Source organism: Alligator sinensis, unplaced genomic scaffold (genome assembly GCF_000455745.1).
Source record: "Alligator sinensis unplaced genomic scaffold, ASM45574v1 scaffold860_1, whole genome shotgun sequence".
Lineage (NCBI taxonomy): Eukaryota > Metazoa > Chordata > Crocodylia > Alligatoridae > Alligator > Alligator sinensis.
In genome coordinates, this window is record NW_005841923.1 from 3,611,400 (window position 1) to 3,626,305 (window position 14,906).

Genomic DNA, 14,906 nt, shown 5'->3' on the forward strand with positions numbered 1-14,906 from the left:
TTTTTTTGGGTTGTTCTCCCGCCCTGGCGGGGGGTCGGGCTAGAAGATCTATTAGGTCCCTTCCGACCCTGAAACTATGAAACTGGAGGAAATGGTTGCAATTAAAAGAGTAAATAATAACAGATCAAATCAAGTCAAAGCTGGATATTAAAATATTCCCCTAAATGAAAGCAGTGAAAGAACAGAAGTACAGCTAATAAAATGCAAAGCAAGGCAAACACAGAGTATAAAAATAAGCATACAGCAAAAAGTCATCTGTGTGCAATAAAGATAGAGGTAAGAGGCTGTGTCCATTATAAAGAGTGCAATGTTATGCATATAATAAAGATGTGTAGTTCTCAGCGTAAGTTGCAAATAGTCTTTGCAATGAGCCACTTTGTACAAAGGGAATGACCTCAAAACAAGGGGTCCATAGAGAGATTCATAGGCTTGTTAACATATCCAAGTGAATTAATCCCTATTTGTCACAATCAAGCATGCCGTTCCTTCCCTGCTTAATGGAGGAAAAGTTTGTGACTTAGACCTCTGGGGCACTAAGTTAATGGGTTTACTGAATATTCTATCCTTCCTTTTGCACATTTTTCTAAGTGTCTGTTTCATATAGTGAATTGTTTTACTAGTTATTAGCATTTGTTCTTAATACAAATGGAAGAAATTTGATATAATTCAAACATGTTCCTAGAAGAGGCTTTCATCAATGTTTTCAGCTTGTTTATTCTTTGAGTCACAGAAGTCATTTCAGAGAATGTGATTACCCTACTCTTGTGAACTCTTTATCATTCAACTTTACAAGCACTGAATCTATCAAATGCTGTTAAAGGGGATACCTATGGATTCCATGCAAACAGTTATCCTACCTCTCAGATAAAGATCAAGCAGGCTTAAATGTGATATTCTGCAGTAAACAGATGCTTGACCTAATGTCCCAAGGTGAGTGAATTCCGTACATTTTTGTATACATAAGCTGGTCTCTGGTTTTTACATAAAAAGGAATCACAAGGAGTGTCTAATTTATGTTAATTATTACATGTCATCTAGCTGATATTTAGACTCTTGAGGAACGACTAAATGGTAGGATAGAATACTTAGTACATATGTACGCAAAAACAGTTAACTTCATCACCAGAAAAGTTCTTTCTTATTTTTGTCTGTTGAATGGGTGACCACAAAGATGCAAATATAAGTCTTATGAATGCAGTTGTGTCCTGTGAAAAACAGGGAGACTGATTAATATTCCGTGTAACAAGCAGTAGTTGAAAAAACTGAAACACAGCTTTGACGAGTGTGTGTGTGTGTGTGTGTGTGCGCGCGCGCGCGCGCACACGCATCTAGGCCTTATTAGCAGGTAAGCGTTAAAGCGAAGTGATAAGGTTAAGGAAATAGGCAGCATCCATTTAGTGAAGTTTTGCCACAAAACTGAAGGAGAGTTTTTGGGATAACTTATCCCTATAGCTCACTAAAATAATAATGGGAAAAATTTATTAATCACTTTCCCACCCATTTCAATATTACACAATATTAATGTGTATTGTTAGTGTACTCAGCATATTTTTTAAGAGAAAGGTGAAAATATTTCTAGCAAAGGACACTTAACATGATTTTGCTGAGTGTTGTGGCTCCATCTTGGGCTTATGCTATAAAATACTTTTTTTTCTGTTCATCATGCCTTTCTTTTTATAAACATTAAGTGAGTAACACCTGAAGTGCTGGTATACTTTGTTCCTAATTTTTAACAGCATGTGAAAACAAGTATTTCCAATATTGCTCTAATCTTGTTCAGGGTAGAGTTCTTGCCTGTACTAGATGATGCAGTAGTTCTGAAAGTTCAACATCAGAGAAAATGAACTGAGCAAAACCAAGAGCCTTGCACATTGTTGAAGGAGTCTGGAAAAGGCACACAAGAAGTAACTGGATCTGGAATTCATGATATTTTGATCTCTGTGGATGAACTGACCATCAAATGAGATCCTGTCTGTAATATACTTAGACAACAGGACTAAAAGCTATAAGGAAAGGCAGAAAGTCAGGCAACGTGGCACCTTAGAGCCGAAATGGTTCAGAAGGGCACGAGCTTTTGTAGATGCTAACCTATTTTGTCAAATGCTATGAAACAAAGCATCTGATGAAGTAGACTGTCACCTACAAAAGTGCATGCATCTCTCAACCAGCTAGTCTCTAAGGTACCATCCTGCCTTACCTTCTACCTGACTTTAGACTAGCTCAGCTAGCCACCTCTCACTAAGAAAAAGTGACTGTTCCCCCTCCACATGTGCAGAGAGGAGATCATACTTTTAGGCTTGAAATGAAATGACCGATTTAAACATCTAATCACACAACAAACTGATATTTGACTTGGACCAAAGACAGAAAGATAACCCCAAAGATAGAACACTGCACCAATCGCAGATCTTTCAGAGGGCTGAGAAAGGATCACTCCAGTGATTGGGTGGGTCCAGCAGGGTTATCTACGTCCTTTTTCAGGGGGTACAGTTGTTGAGAGGGGAAGGGAACTCCATGAAAATTTTTTCTCATGATCCATAGGAGCAGCAGCAGGGAGAAGGGATGCCTGGAATCATTTAATCATGCTGGATGGAGTAAAGGAGAAGAGAAGCCATTTCTATCAAGGCAGAAGCAGCAGGATCCCTGTGAAAGACAAACTTTAAGCTGCCTAAACCTAAACCAGAAGTGGTACATGCAATTGGTCATTGCTTCTGGAAGCAGCATGGGCAGCCTGAGGTAAGTAACTTGTGGGGACAGGTGGAGAGGTTTACGGATCCATGGCAGGGGGCTGATGGAGCCACAGTGTGGGGATGGCTGATCCAGGGTGGACAGTCAGGGGCTAAAAATAACTCAGTCAATGTCAGGGAGGAGAGGGGTAGGAACAGCATAGCCCTGGGGCTGGGTCTTATGTCTTGGCTTTCCCAGCCCTGGCCTGCACTGTGTAGATGTGCAGGAGTTTGCCCGTTTTAGATCCAAATTAATCTTAAATTAGGTCACCATTTTGGGCTGATTTAAGCTCTGGGAACACCTGCATTCCAAGGCATTTTGATGGACTTAACCATGGTTAGGTCAATCTAAATGTAACACATGTATATACTTTAAAGGTGCACTTTTACCAATATAGTCTTCCACATATATTAGGCAGCATTGAAGCTTTTAAATAAAAAAAAGTTGATATTTTAAGTATCAAGAAACCTGTCTGTGGACTTGTAGGAAGACAAGTACTTTCTCAATTGGCCATATGCTGAATAGTGCTAACCATCCTCTCACAAGCAAAAGCAATCTGTTTTGGCTCTTCCCTTTGTCAGTTGTGAGTGTCTGCATATTCATAGGCTAACTTTTTTTATAATATACCAAACGGATGCATCCTGCCAAGAATAAAATTGGTCACATTAAAATAGATTGAATGTAGTAGTTCAGGATTTAGGAAACTAACCCAGAGCTGGTTGTAAAACTTTAATACACTTCAACAAGTCTAATTATGTGAATAGAGGCTGACCAGCATGAATTAGGGCTGGACAATATAATCCTAACTAAGTATCCAATAGCTTATCCTTATTTATTAGGACCAGCTTCTGATAGCCTTATTCACAATGAGAAGGCCTTTATTCTGCAGACAGTTCTGTTGTGTTCTGCTTCCTGCTACCAGGACTGTTTACGCGTGTTTTATATCAAACATTCGTTGGATACTAAACAGGAAAAGAACATGCTAGGAGCAAGGCTCCTCATCGTGTATTACAAAGTCAAGCTCCGTTTTTGTTTCCTTTCTTTCTGTCCCCGTGACTTTTTGCTGGCCTAGCTTCTTTAACAGGAGAAGGGGAAAGTGCCCTCACTCAGTTTAATTTACCCATTCTAATTTTTAAGTTACTCTCCTGGGAGGAGGAGGATATAGGTTTGAATCCCCTCAGGCTGATGAAGGCCTAGAACTCAGGTCCTTTATTTCTTGGGGTGTGCTCTAGGCACTAGATTTCTGTGCAAAAGTTTAGTGGGGCTTCTGCCAGTGCTAACTTAGAGGAGGACTGAGTGCTCTTGATCCCAAAAGTATGGAGCAGGGGTGGGCAAAATATGGCTTGCGGGCCAGATCCAGCCCACCAAATGATTCCACCTGGCCCACAGTTGCCACTGTGAAAGCCGGCACTCTCCCCTCCTCCCTCCCCCATGAAGTAGGTTCCAGCTGCAGCAGCAGCAGCTCTGGCTTCAGGGTCCTGGCAGCCACCCCTCTCAGCAGGAGGCACTGGGGACAAGAAGCTGGAAGCTCCTGGCTAGGCTCCTGCCCTCTCCCCACACCAGGGACTCACAGGGGGTACAGGGGTAAGGAGGCTAAGAGGATGGTTTCTAAGGGTACCCAGGCTGGGAGGGGAAGAAAAGTATGAATGAAACTACTCTGCCTGCCCTCACCCCGCTGAAAGGTCCCAAAATGCCCCGCAGTGACTCCGGAGGGCACAAACCTAGGAGAGGAGGGGAGGTGTAGGAATTTCTCCAGGGTGACACATGGCAGCAGTAGGGAACCAGAAAGCAGCAGCAGCAGCAAGCAAGCCTCTGGGCAGTGATGGCTCCCGTGTCTTGCCATGTCCCCTGGGCCTGAGGCGAGTTAGCCTTGCTTCCTGGACTGCAGCTGCACAGAGATGAGAGGCACCACCACTCCCAGGCCCTGGCTGGGATGGGGCAGGGGGTGAGAGATGGTGCCTGGGCACCTGTGTATGGCTGGCTGTGGGTGCAGGTAACCAGGCCCCTTTGTTCTGGCTCGTTGGCACCAGGCAGCTGCAGCCCTGGGCTCAACTTTGTTATCCTGGGACACTGATTGTCTGCTGGTATTGCAGTATTTGCAGCCTTAGAACACAGCTGCAGGGAGGGCGTGGGGAGACGAACAGGCAGATGCACACAAAAGACACAGGACAGACACACACACACACACAGTATGGACACAAAATGCACAGGACAGACATATACAAGACACACAGGATGGACACACACAGAATAAACAGGATGCACACAGGACAGACACACACAGGAAAAACACGGGACAAACACAGGACACAGGGCGGACAAACAGAATAAACAGAATGGACACAGGGACACACAGGATACATAGGACAGACATATTGCAACAGAGCCCCTACCCCATTACTAAAGGGGCTGGGGTGCTCAGGATTTCCTTTACGCGTGCACCTCATGCGGCTCCCCTCTTTTTCCCAGCTCCCTCTTTTCCCCATTGGGTGACTCCATATGTCTGCCGCCTCCTTCCCTCCCCAACATCTATATACACACCCCTCTGCTACCCCCAGTGGCCCTTCCATTACACACATGCACCTTCCTTTGATGCCTCTGTGGGATATGTACTGCAGCTCACTGGCAGGTTGCCAGGACAAGAGGCAGAAAGCCGCCTGGCATGGGTGACCCAAGGACTCTGGAAGACCCAAGGTTCAAGGGTCAGGTGACCAGGTGCTCTCAAAAAGGAGCCTGGCCCTGGACCAGAGAGGAGGAAGTGCAAGAGGAAGCTAACTCCTGGGTGGAGAAAATGAAGGGGAAATGGGAAGCAGAAGCAGGAGAAGTGGGCTCGGATGGTAATCTGATGAAGGTGGCCAACCACACTGCAACTAGGAGCAAGATAAGTTGCAATGTGCACTTTTTTTTATTTTGTGGGGGATTTAATGAGATCAGCCCAGGGTGATGCTAACCCATGACAGGGTATCCTTTTGGGTTTTTTGAATCGAGTCAATGCCCCAAACAGGTGGTCCTTGACCTGGTGGGCTGACGGTGGCTAAGGGGTCATGGAAAGGGGACACATGAGAGGTGTTCCGAATCCTAAGCATATACGAGATGCAGAGGACTAGAGACTGAGAAACAGACTGTCAGCTTGGCTTGGCTTGGCTTGGCTTGGCTCCAGCTGTCACGGAGGACAGGTGATGGACTATCTGTAAACTTAATGGAAAGGCGCTAACTGAGACAGAGAGGACAGCCCAACCCGAGGTTGATGGCCTTGAGCCAGGACACATTCTGCTGCAGTGGAAGCCTGTGGTCCTGGATAGTGGACCCAGAGCTAGCCAGGTGCAGCTAGAGTAAACTTGAGCAGGGCCATGGTGACCCCAACCAGGCAAGGGCCTATCACCCCAAACCTCTTTTTCCCTTTAGGTGCAGCCTCCCTTTTGAATTACAACATCAAGATGTGGCAGGTGAGATAACAGGGTAGGACCCTGACAGGGCAAGGGAGTTGCCTGTGGGGCCCAGGTGAAGTTCCAGAGAAGGGGCTCAGACTTATTGGAATCCACCTCACTGCACACATACACAGGACAGGCACATACAGGATGAACACATACAGGGTAAACAGGACAGACACACACACACACAAGGCACAGACACACAGGACGGATGGACGCAGGAGACAGAATGGACACACACACGCATGCGCACACACATGCACACACTCCACCCAGACCATCTGTAAGTTATGTAACTCATAACAGCTCATTAAAACATGCATTGCTCTGAGTTCGTTTGGTTTTTTTAAAAATATTTTATAGTAGATGTTTGATTTTTAGTATATGATTTGTTTTATCCCGCAGTGCTGGCCCCAGCCTCCCCTACCCCACCCAGGGCAACTTGCTGCATGCCAAAGCGCACATGGCATGGGTGTTCTCCGGGGACAAATAGTGTCAGCACAAGGTATGCCGCTGCTACTTGTCCCATGGGAACCAAATATCTACGTATGTCTGGATGCATCCCCAATGTGTCTATGCTTGTCTCTTCTGTGCATTTATAACAGGGAACCCCCTACCTGTTACTAGGAAAGCCTGAATAGGTAGGAAACCAGGGGTCAGGCAGGACAACTAGTACAGTGGTCCACATAAACTGAACCAAGGTTTAAAAGGCCAGACAGCTAGTGAAGCACTTAGCAACACCTAGCCCTAGGGAAGAGCAGCAGAAAGTCTAGTCATGTGATGGGAAAGAGGTTGGGCTGGGAGATATAACCCCAGTCTCTGAGCAGGTTGCTTTTTTTGGGGGGGGGGGGGCCCGGGGGGGGGGGTTTTTTGGGGGGGGGGGGGGACCTGGGGGGAAGCTTTTTGTAGCAGGGAGAGGAGCCTAAGAGAAAGGAGCTACTGGAGGCTTTCACAAGCTGCCCAAGCCACAGGTGAGAAGGCTCTGATGAAAGGTGGCTAATACTTTATCCTGAGGGAGGGAGACTATCCATTATGAAGCAGCTGGTTTGTGGGTTTTTGGGGGGGGGGTTTTGCTGTTCCATTTTGGACTTGTAACTGGAAGACCAGGTTGTGGTGATAGGGGTGGAAGAGACCATGGGCAGAGGTACCTGAGGGCACTTTCCTGTAATAGGTACCAGAAGTCAGCTGAAGCCAGAGGGGCAGAGACTAGCAAGCTAAAAGTGGACCCCCAAGAAAGAGGGGGGGGGGGGTCCATTAAGGATGCCCAAAGGCTGAGGACTTGAAAAATAGGCCAAAGCAGTGGGTAAGTTCAAAATGAAAAGGGTCTGAGGCTGCAACAGCTGAAACCCTGACAAGTGCCCAGAATCCTATGTGACCACCCCCTTACAGGGGAAATATCAGAGAGAAAGCAAAGACCCCAAAGGGGCTAACCTGACCAGGCAGACCAGGACCCATGAGGTTACACACAGCCTCAGGGACTGTTTCCCCAACAACCAACAGAGTAACATCAAAGTTGTGGCAGGCAAGAAACTGGAGGTGAGGGGACCAGGTAAGAACCGACAAGTGGGGTGGACCACAAGTGGGATCAAGTGCCAGGTTAAGGAAACAGATAGGACAGGGTGGTCCCAGGACACTAACTGATTCAAAGGAGCATGAACTTTCATAGGCAAAAACCTACTTCATCAGAAACTAGGGTTGGACCAGCATCTGACAAAGCAAGTTATTGGCTATAAAAGGTCAGGCCTGTCTGAACCACTAAATCTCTAAGGTGCCCCCTGCCCTATATCTTCTGCCTGACTTGAGACTAACATGACTAACCACCTGTTTTCCAGGTCAAGTGACACTCTGGATAAAATATTTGTTTCTGCATTATATTTTCCTGAATTATATTTAATTTTGAAAACTGAATCAATCAATACTACAATACATCAGTGTACAGTGTTGTTCAGCTTCGCAGAAGTGAAGACATTGATTAAACAAATTATCACTGTAAACCACGAAGAACTATGAGAAAATCATTTTTTAGAAACCCCAGCTTTCTCGAGTGAGGGTAATAACTCCCAGTCACAGTGAGTGTTCATGGCCCACAACCAATGTCTTGGTTTAAGTTCCTGAAACTAGTATAAAATTACACCTAATCATTCACTGATATACTCTGCGTGTAGGATAAAGGGTAAGCCAAAACTGGGATGGGCTATTATTACTGGTGGCTGCAACATGAAGTTAAGTCACCTGTTTCTTTAAAACTCTTGTAGTTGCTCAGTCCAGATGACTGGATGCCTTCCCTTGTTCTTTGGCTTTCTTCTGCTTTGTCACTTGAAAAAGTCTTGCACGTACCTTTGTTGAAAGGTGAGGAAACTCAGCAGCTTGTGGTGATTCCCTCTGATGTATAATAGTTTCTCTGCAAAAGCACCAACAATTAAGGGGTCAAGTAAATCCTTGTGTTATAACCCTCAGGAGATACCACCATTTTTAAAACCCATCCCTTTCTCAGTAGTTGCATCTTCAGAAGTGTCACTGTACAGAGATTGGTTTTATCTATGGATATTCAAGGTATTCTTCCAAGATATTCTTCCAAACTTCAGGTCTTCTTTCATATTTCAGACAGGTTCCATTTCAGGCAACAAGGGACACTTTTATACATGTTCCATGGGTTGGGAGGGTAGCACTTGAATTAGAGCAGCTCTGAGGGCCGCTCTAATTAAAGTGCTGCAGCATCTCATATATCAGTGTCCCCACACTTCAAAATGGTGGCAGGGGTGCTTGAACTAAAGCTTATTGAACAAGTTTTAATTCAAGTGCCCCTGCCACCATTTTAAAGTGTGGGGACACTGATAGGTGAGACACTGGAGGCTGCTGGAGCATGGTCATTATTCGAGATTAATCAAGTCTGCTCTGACTCTGTAATTACAGTGTCGGAGCAGCCTCCATACTCATGTACATGCATCCAAGTACATTTCTTAAATTAAAGGGGATTCTAAACCATTAATGTAGACTCCAGGGATTATGGGAGGCGGTGAAGTAATGATTTAGTTAAACTCTAAAACTTTTGCTGTTATGTCTTGCTTTGATTAGATAGAAACAGAGCAGGAAGATTTAGTTCCTCATTTGTTCAGAACATCTTGGGTTTGAGGGATGGGCAGTTTATCTGCTATGCTTTTTCTATTCATTTCCAATAGTCTACACAACATCTTAAAAATCCATTTTGTAGTACTGGTGTTAGAGCCATGTACAGGGAGATGAGAGCACCAAGGTTTATGTGGTGAAATACTTTCTTTTACTAAACCAACTTGCATATATAGGAGAGAGAGGAGGCAAGATTTGGGGCTTCACATGCACTTCATCAGGTCTGGGAAAGAGGCATTCACAGTCCAAGCTAAATAAAGTTAGAACAATTGTTTTTATTTAATCTAATTTTGTTAATGAAATTGATCACTTGAAAGGGAAGTGGGCAGTTAATTAACTGTAAAGCAAAGAAAAAGCAGAGAAAGAGGAAAATTATAATGAGCTATAAAACAAATGTCTCTTAAGTCCATGGTTTTGGGGCCAAGCTAAGTTATGAACTTCTATTGCTGTCCTCCAAAGGTATTGTACATGCTTCCTTTAAGGACAAGGAAGTAGATGATGGGTCAGAGATAGAATGGTTGTTTTGTGAAAAGTGTTCTCCCACTGTAGTTAGGGTGTTCTTGGACCTTATTTCTGTAGGAGTTCATTCTGGAGCATAATTTGTTCAATTTCTTTATCAGCGATTTGGATGATGGGGTGAAAAGCAACCCGTTTAAATTTGCTGATGATACCAAAATTTGGGGTGAGGTGGGCACGCTAGTAGGGAGGGAAAGACTGCAGCAAGACCTGGATAGGTTGCAGGGGTGGGCTAACAAAAACAGGATGCGTTTCAATACTGACAAGTTCAGGCTGCTGCACTTGGGTCGTAGCAACCAGCAGAACACTTATAAGATGGGAACCTCCCTTCTTGAGAGCATGGAGGCAGAAAGGGATCTTGGAGTCATCATTGACTCCAAGATGAACATGGGCCGACAATGCGAGGTCATGGTCGGCAGGGCTAACCGGACCTTATCGTGCATCCACAGGTGCCTCTCAAGTAGGTCCAAGGAGGTGATCCTCCCCCTCTATGTGACACTGGTCAGGCCACAGCTGGAGTACTGTGTCCAATTCTGGGCACCCCACTTCAAGAGGGATGTGGACAACATTGAGAGGGTCCAGAGGAGGGCCACCCACATGATCCAGGGACAGCAGGGCAGACCCTACAATGAGAGGCTAGGGGACTTGAACCTGTTCAGCCTTCACAAGAGAAGGCTGAGGGGGACCTGGTGACCATCTATAAACTCTCTAGGGGGGACCAGAAGGGTTTGGGGGAGACCTTGTTTCCCCTAGCGCCCCCCGGGATAACAAGGAATAATGGCCACAAGTTGTTGGAGAGTAGGTTTAGATTAGACATCCGTAAGAACTACTTCACAGTTAGGGCGGCTAGGATCTGGAACCAACTTCCAAGGGAAGTGGTGCTGGCTCCTACCCTGGGGGTCTTTAAGAAGCAGCTTGATGCCTACCTGACTGGGGTCAATTGAGCCCAGTTTTCCTCCTGCCCAGGCAGGGGGTTGGACTTGAAGACCCTACTTCTATGATTCTATGATTCTACAATAATGTTTATTTGGTTTCACCCATATAGTTTCCATGAAAAGCTTGAAGCACTGAATAAAGTATATTGCACATTGTAGCAGGTATGTGTAGTATTTTAATGAAAACAAGGAATTTTAATAGTTTTGCTGTTATGGTAGAGGTGGAGATATGTTGTAGGTATTGTCAATGTCTGACTACTTCATCAGAAACACTGTAGCTGATCAAGCTTTCCAGATCCTATCAACTGACCAGAACAGAACAGTCAAGATACCCTCTTGAAGCCCAATCAAAACTGAACTTCAAGCAATTCTTGTCTGGGATTTTTGAGTTGCATTGGCAGCCTTCAAAAGTACATCGTCTAGCTTTTCAAGCATTCTAAGATGTGTTTCTAGCAGATCACACAGGCTTAAGACCATATATACCAATGTCCCAATTTCCCAATGAGGCTTAGGTTTTTTCTTTTCGAAAATAGCATACTACACATCTTTTCAACTAAATCAACTATTCTGATCTCTTGCTTGGGTGTTAGGCCATAAGAACTAGTGCTATCTTGTAAAATGTATTCTTTTCACCCAAATAGGAAACTGGTCACAACTGCTAATAGTAACTCATGTTTACCAGTTTGCTTGTAAATTGCTAGCTAGTAAACTTAATTGCTAGCTAGTAAATCCTGTGTCCTAGGTTTGCCTGTCTGATAAATAATATGAGGACAGATGCAGAGGTTCAGCTACAGATGAGGAAAAATTGCTTAAAAATAATAATTTAGACTTTCTTTCATTTAATTTAATCAAAAATGGGCGTGTCTATATGAGACACATTAATGAGCATTAGCCTAAGTCAGGGGCTACTTGGGAAGGCCCCAGGGAGTACGAAGCAGCGGCACAAAGAAGCGGGGGGTGGGGCTGCCAGCACTTTGCACTGCTTGTGCTGCCATGTGCCGTCAGCGCTTTTTTCACCAGTGCCATGCCGGCACTTCTGTTTTTGCCGTGCCCCCCTCCCTCCGGGCGTTGATTGACCACTGGGGAACTCTGCGCTTTTCCACTGGCCACTGGGGTACACCAACCAAAAAAGGTTGAAAACCCGTGGCCTAAGTTAATGCGCATTACAGGCGTGCATCTACATGTGCACACCTTTAATGCACATTAACTTAGGTTATCATACAAAAGTTGATACCTGCAAATGCAGGTATCAAATTTAGGCGCAACTAGTTAAGGCACATTAACACATGTGTAGATGCAACCCGGCACTAACTTTAGTGCTGGGTCTGCCCTGCCACTATGGGGCTGTCTTGAGCCCAGCCCCAGGGAACATCCAGGGGTATTGTATGCAGCTATCCCCCTTGTATGCGGGGTTTTATTATTGGTGGGTGGGGCGTGTGCTAGAGGGGCTCTGTTGGTTGAGGGGGGAGGGATGGAAGTGGATGCTGTGAAGGTCATTATGTTTTTTCTCCCACCCATGTGTGTGTCCTGAGAGTGGTGCTGGGAGTGGCCAGGCAGTAGGGGGTATGTGGGGGGCAGGGCAGTCAGGCTGGAATGGAGAATACAGGAGGAGGGGTTCAGCCGGAGGCTCCTGCAGCCAGTGCCCTGGCCCCTGCTGGCAGGTGCACGGCTGTCCTGGGGCCTGCACTGCAGGGTGGGGGGGCAGCTGGGGCCAGCACCATGGCTGGCAGGACCACAGAGCACTGGCCATAGCTGGTGGGCCAGGCTGGAGCAGCAGAGCACTGGGCATCGCTGGCAGGGGTGAAAGCAGAGGCAGGGGCTGGAGCAGCCCTGGCACAGGGGAAGGCAGGGTGGGCAAGGAGGGAGCTGCCTTATGCTGCCCCTGTGCTGGGTACATGGCTATTAGGCAGGGAAGGGGCTGGCCAGGGATCAGTTTCCCAGATGGTTGCCAGGTGCTGGCAGCTGCCTCTGGCTTCAACATGGCTGTCAAATGCTGGCAGCCATCTGGCCAGAGGCTAGAGCTCCACCTGGTGGCCACAGGAGCACATGGCAGGGCTGCAGGGACTTAGGACTAACTTCACTGACCGGTCCGGGAACTTGGGACTAACTTAAGTACCAAGTCCCTGCATGTGTAGACAGCTGCCAAAAATTGCTTAATGCGCATTAAATTTAGTCATGCTTAAATGCATTGCCTATTATTTTCTTTTTCTCTAGTTAGTTACTAGATACTTTCTCTTTGTAGAGAATAAATGCTTTGCTTTCTGGCCCAACCTCTGCAAGCATGCACAGATAGTTTGGTGTGTTCTCAAAGAGCATGTTGCAGCCTTAGCACATGTTCCATTTCTCAACTTCTTTCTGACAGCAGTGTGCACTATCTCAATTACATTTTAAATGTGGTAATTGCTATCTACATGTTGTAATTTTGAAATCTTTTCAAGACTGAATGAAGGAGCATGTTTTGCACAAGAAAGGCATCTCATGGTGAGTCACCTTCTTGTGAAACTAACACTATTTAATCTCAAATTAAGTCTTAAGCCTAGGAAATCCACGGTAGAAATATTTAATATGAAACACCATGACCAGAAGGAAATATGACTATATCCTGCTTACCACCAAACAACTTCAAGGTAAACAGACTATTCCAAATTTTCTTTGAGCCTAATCTGCATATAAAATGAACTGTTCTAAATGGGAGATTTTACCACACCTTCAATTCTCCTATGACATACGAATTTTCATTTCTGCATAGGAGAACTTTTACAAACTTTTCTCCTATGCCTGAAGAAAGGTGCTTGTGCCCAAAAGCTTTCAATTAAAGAGTTTTTTTGCAAAAATCTAGTTGGGTCTAATAAAAGATATCACCTATACCATGAGTTCTGATTCCTTTTGCTAAAATCAAAGCACACCACATCCACTGGTCTCCCTGCATCCACAGAGCCAGTCATCTCATCATAAAAGGCAATCAGGTTGGTCAGGAATGACTTGCCTTTGGTGAATCCATGCTGTAGTTGCATCTTTTTCCTTAAAAATAAGCCCTTCAGATGTGCCTCATTTTTGCACAATTCAGTTCAGTTTTCCCCTTGAAGTAGTACACTTCTGAGCATTATTTCATGTAAATTGACCTAATTACTGCTTTCATGATTTCTGCCTCAGTGTACCTCTGTCCAATCCCACTTTATATCTAATAAACCATGCTGTTTAAGATAAACCTGTCCATTAATAGAGAGATGTTTATTTGTCCCGTTCCTTTTTAAAAGAAAAGCTGATTTTGTTTTCTGTGTCAGGACTGACAGGTTCTCCACAAAGAGGTGGACTTTTCATAGTTTCATAGTTGGTAGGGTCGGAAGGGACCTAAGGAGATCATCTAGTCTGACCCCCTGCCATGGCAGGAAAGAGTACTGGGGTCAAATGACCCTGGCCAGATGTTTGTCCAGCCTTTTTTAAAAGACCCCCAGGGTAGGCGCCAGCACCACTTCTTTTGGAAGTTGGTTCCAGGTCCTAGCCACCCTGACAGTGAAATAGCACCTTCTAATGTCTAGCCTGAAACTACCCTCTGCTAGCTTGTGTCCATTGTTTCTTGTAACTCCCAGGAGTGCTCGGGGGAACAGGGACTCCCCCAATGCCTGCTGGTCCCCCCTGACCAGTTTGTAGACTGCCACTAGATCCCCTCTCAGCCTTCTCTTTTGGAGGCTGAACAGGTTCAGGTCCCTCAGCCTCTCCTTGTAGGGCCTGCCCTGCTGACCCCTGATCATGCGGGTGGCCCTCCTTTGGACCCTCTCCATATTGGCCACATCCCTCCTGAAGTGCGGCGCCCAGAACTGGATGCAGTACTCCAGTTGCGGCCTGACCAGTGCCACATAGAGGGGGAGGATCACCTCCTTGGACCTGCTTGAGATGCATCTGTGGATGCATGACAAGGTGTGGTTGGCCTTCCTGACCGCGTCCCCACTTTGTTGGCCCATGTTTATTGTGGCATCAATGATGACTCCAAGATCCTTTTCTGTCTCGACACTGGTGAGAAGGGAGTTCCCCAGCCTGTAGGTGTGCCACTGGTTCTTCCTCCCCAGGTGCATTACCTGCACTTGTCAGTGTTGAACCCCATCCTGTTCTCTTTGGCCCACCCCTGTAACCTGTCTAGATCCGCTTGCAGCCTGTTCCTTCCTACTAGTGT

General features: G+C 45.7%; 1 long non-coding RNA gene across 1 annotated transcript in view; it reads left to right on the top strand.

The window, feature by feature from the left end:
* Positions 1-45: 45 nt before the first annotated feature.
* The window catches only part of LOC112549513, a 41,482-nt gene continuing 26,621 nt past the window's right edge, over positions 46-14,906 (top strand). The window contains exons 1-2 of the long non-coding RNA XR_003092946.1: positions 46-930; positions 2,542-2,736. This is a non-coding gene — a long non-coding RNA (uncharacterized LOC112549513). The remainder of the gene's footprint in view (positions 931-2,541; positions 2,737-14,906) is intronic.